Below are 5,013 nucleotides of genomic sequence, written 5' to 3'. Positions count from 1 at the left end.
GATACACGAAGTGGCATGTGCCTAATGGATTGCAGATGGAGCCATCTCTCTCAACATTTGCTACATATATAAAAGGGTCAGTCTAGCATTTCTTATCCACCACTTTTCAGGAAATAACAAGAGAAAGAAAGAGAAAAGTAGCATTTCTTTAAGAACACTGTATTACAAATTAGCAGTTAAGGAAGATGACAGGGAACTTAGCTCATCTTACTCTTACATTTGGCCTTCTAGGTATATACTTCCTTGATTGCTTCCTTCGCTTTCTGTTCCCCCCCCCCCCCCCCCCCCCCCCCCCCCGAATTATGTATAATTTTCATGCATGAATGTGCTGCTATAACATTTTTGTTTATAATATTTTCAGGAAATATTGTCTCGTTTATGGTATTTCTTGCACCAATGTAAGAATCTTTATGTTTCATCAATTCTAATTCTATTCCATCCTTTTCAGATGACATATCACCTAACCTTCCAACTAACTTTAATAAACATGCAGACCGACGTTTTATAAAGTTTACAAAAAGAAATCAACCAAAGGGTTTCATTCAGCCCCTTATGTAGTGGGCTTATTCAGTGCCATGCTTTGGATATATATTATGCATTGCTTAAGACCAATGTCCTGCTTCTCATCACCATTAACACGTTTGGTTGCGTCATTGAAACCGTGTACATTATCTTCTTTCTCTTCCATGCACCAAAGAAAGCTAGAGTATGTACTAAATAGTCATAGTTTAATAATAAAGTTTTAAAATCATATATTTAATAATTAGGTTAAAATAACAAAAATGATCTTGGTTTATGCAGATGGAGACTTTGAAGCTCGTTGTGTTGACAATTGTTGTTGGATTCGAATTCGGATTGATTGTTGTCTTAACTCAATTTCTTGCTAGTGGAGTTATCCGTAGTGTGATAGTTAGATGGATTCTGCCTTGTGTTTTTCTTTGTGTGTTTCCGTAGCCCCTTTGGGAATTCTTGTAAGTATACATGTATGCATAAAGAACTATGTATGCGTATATGATAATATTAATTATTCGTATCACTCTGCAGCGTCAAGTATTAAAAACGAAAGTGTAGAGTACATGCCAATTCTATTGTCGGTAGCACTCACCCTCAGTGCTGTTATGGGGTTCTTTTATGGCCTACTTCTTGGTGACTTCTGTAAGGCCAATAATTTATGACTTGCAATATCAAAATGCAAAACTCGTATATATTTATGTTAAGTTAATAATTAAAGTGAGAGGGAAATCGGGTTACAAGACGAGAGCTTCAATGCACAAGTCTAGAAGCTTTGTTTTTAGCTATAAACATGGAGCATATGTTTACTTTTATGTGTGTGTTTTCTAAGGTGTAAATCACCCACCAAAGGGGTGCTCACCTTGGGTGGGGTCGATTCGTTCATTAATATATCAAATCTTTTATCGATAACGAGATCGTTCACTATCCTTTATATTATTTTATATTATATGTTCGGCCGTTTGATTTATCACGTCCGTCTCGAATGTTTATCAAGAACAAAATTCGTTCGTTGTCGGATCCAGCATAGGGACCTACAACTTCAATATTGCGGTATGAAACAACGCATACATGATAGAACACAACTTTCTAATTATTCTTAATTTGCCTACCTATATCTTAGAGTTTCTTGATAACTTGTTTTGCAGATTCCTAACGTTCTTGGATTCAATTTTGGCATCATTCAAATGATATTATACTTCTTGTACAAAAATCAAGACACCTACTAATGATGAAAAGATATCCAAATTTGAAGAGAAAGTTACTGAAATAGAGGAGCAGGAAGCTCCAGGACTTGATCCTAAAGTTATCGATGTTGTTAACCTGAAAGCTTTATTGCAAACTGATCAGAGTCTTCGGTGGTAGCAAAAGCCCTCGTAATTAACTTTCATCATGTAGCTGTTAAGCTTTCCATAATATATATGCCAACAATGCTATTTAATATTACATTACATCCAAGAAAAACAAAATTAAATGGAAGAATGATAAAAGTTTCACGTTTGAAAGATAGTTTTCCACATCTTTTATGTAATGCTAATTTTTGTGTGCTTTAATCTTTATAAATATGTATACTTTTTCTTTGATTTACAGATATTGAATCCACAGTATGATCGATGCCATGTCTAACGTTTCATTAGAGAAACATATTCGGTAGATAAACATACATATAGTGAAAAGGGTTTTTTGCATGTTGATCCAAGGAGCCAAAACTTAAAACGAATGTATTCATTCCAAGGACAAAAGGAAATGTCAATGTTTCGGAAAGGTTATTGATGTCAAACGGAAGCCATAAAAATCGCTAGATACTTTATAGCAAACGATTGTAAAAACCTGTATGGAAGAAATTGTGTTACAATTCAAAAGTTGCCTTATATCATATATAATTAGCATTTTTTTAGATCTTCTATACACACACTGCCACTTACTAACATCTAAGCCCATACCATTTTAAAACGATCGTCCAGCTAGAGGTCGGACGACCGTTTTTGACCAAAAATGTTCATAGTTTTGTTGGGTTCGTAGGCTTTGGTTAGGCTAGTTGTCAATCATAGATGTAGGCCAGTTTAGACAGACCGAACCATGGTAAATTCTCGTGTTTGTTGTGTAAGATCCTAACAAGTGGTATTAGAGCATTTGTGATTGCTATTCGAATATCAATATGCACTGATTACACACAAGAACACAAAGAACCGCCAGTTTCTTCCCCGTCTTCATAGAAGGAAAGATCTAGCTGGCTATCTAACCCTTGTTCATTATCGCTGACAGTGAGTAGAAGTCCGTTAAGTTGTGGAAGATAGGTATAAAGGGTGCTTTTTTGGTTGGGTCGTGATGTAAGGCGGGCCCTATTAGTTAGTTTCTTTTGTTTGAACGTAGTGAAAAGGGCAATAGGCCCGATTTGCTTGCATTGTGTGGGCTGGAATATATTGGGCTTTTGTTTGAAGATCAGTATTTTCTTTATCGTGTTGACTTATAAAAACGAGCATAATTTTTGCATTGTGTGGGCTGGAATATATGGTGTAATGAACACTAACCATTAAATCAAGATCTTATGTATTTTTAAGAACCGGTGTCAAATCAAAAGAAACCATATAGAAACTGTGGAAATGATGCCAACCGTGTTTATCAGGTTTCATTGGTTTAGTATTTTAAAGTTTATGTTCAGCTGCATTTAAATGGATGGATTGTTTAACAGAATTTAATAGAACAATCGTTAAGTTCTGACTTGTGTCAATACTATGTATCTCTGTTTTTTAATCCAAATTTTCGTTTTATTCATTTTCATGGCAGAAGACGGAAATGTCACGATACATAAGTTTATTTGGAGGAAGATGCGGATTGAAACGCTACCGTGTCAGAAAGATTAGATTTAGCGGTTCAAGATGAAACACTAGAATAGATTTCTTAAGCAGATTGGAATAAGTTAGACATGAAGGCTAGAGTAGAAATTACATTGGAGGATGTGGCGTTAAATATTATGAAAGAAACCACAATGCGTGGTATGATGTAGGCATTACCCAACATCTATGAGAAGCGCTCTGCAACAAATAAGGTCTATTTGATTCGAGAGCTAGTGACTACAATAATGAAAGAGGGTGTGTCAGTTACAACGTATATAAACAATCATAATTCTATCTTGTCCTGCTTAATTTTAATCACATGAAGTGTGAATTTCAAGGCTACATAATTTCCTAGATAAGCTCACATAGTTTTATAACTTTACATTTAACTAGGGTATAGCCCGTGTTACACACGGGTGGAAAAATATGTCACCAAACATAATAAATTTAAACAACAAATTCAAGCAACACAATACTTCTTCAAACTTTCGGACTAAAACGTTAACCATTTACATTGTCTAGATATAAAAGTTAAAAGTTACAATAAGTTAATGTACATGCATCGAACAACCAAAAACATCAACAAAATACATAAACATGTTCTTTCATATTAAACCACCATTAACTTCTTCAAACATTCTACCAAAAGAAACTCATTTTGCTTCACCACCTGAAAATATAATAAAACAATAGCATCCAAATTAAATATACCATAATAACATATTTAATAATGAGTAACATTTGAACATTAATAAAGTTGTTTTTATTAAATTTTTGTTTTTATTAAAACAAAATAACATACAACAACAAACAAAGTAAAATGGCAACATAAAACATCATTCTAACTTAAACCATTAAACCAAAAAGATATATTAATAAAAACCTTTTTTGGCCGTCATTTTATACCTAACAAATTTGATACTCTTTTTAAACAACCCGTTTTGAAATATTTTCAAAATAGTTACAAAATATAAAAATATTGGAATTAGTCAACTTCAAAAAATTATGATTTTTTTTTTATTTTTGACCAATCTTGCAACAAACTTTTAAATCACTAACATTAATATTTTGTTAAACTTGGAAAACTTAAAAACGTTTTACAATAAATGAATTTTCAAATAACTTTGGAAAGATTACAAAATTTTTATGTTGACTTTGAAAATAATTAAAGGTGAAAAAATATGATACAAAATCAATGAAAACAAAATATAAACGTATAGGAAATAAATTATCAAATATATTTAATATTCTTTGAAAACATTATAAAGACTTAGACTATCAAATTGTTTGGATATTATAATTAGAAGATTTATATTATGTTTAAAAAACTTATTAGTAAAAATGGGTAAAAATATAACTTTATACATTATTGAGAAATTTAGTGACGTTAATATTTTGTGAACACAAATTCAAAAAAAATAAAAAATTGAACATACATAACCAAATTTAATATGGTGAATATAAAAAGAAAATTATGTTTCGGTGTGGAATCTCATAGTCAATTGAATCTACTATAAATAATAACAATAAGAAATTAATATGTGATTAATTTAATTTTTGAAAAACAAAGTGAAATGTATATTAATAATTCGTTGAAAAAATTACATGGTTATAGCAAAAATATTGACATTTGTATGTAGTTATGATGGAATATCAATGAAGAATA

The 5,013-nt window shown here is 31.8% G+C and overlaps 1 pseudogene; it reads left to right on the top strand.

Annotated features, from left to right (window-relative positions):
* Positions 1 to 185: 185 nt before the first annotated feature.
* On the top strand, positions 186 to 1,910 carry LOC143606923 (bidirectional sugar transporter SWEET14-like; annotated as a pseudogene).
* The last annotated feature ends 3,103 nt before the right edge of the window (positions 1,911 to 5,013 follow it).

This window comes from Bidens hawaiensis, unplaced genomic scaffold, assembly GCF_021521415.1.
Source record: "Bidens hawaiensis isolate Kalapana, Puna unplaced genomic scaffold, B.hawaiensis_p1.1 tig00078384_1, whole genome shotgun sequence".
In the NCBI taxonomy this organism is placed as follows: Eukaryota; Viridiplantae; Streptophyta; class Magnoliopsida; order Asterales; family Asteraceae; genus Bidens; species Bidens hawaiensis.
Note: the sequence above shows the minus strand (reverse complement) of the source record. Positions and strands in the feature narration are given on the sequence as shown.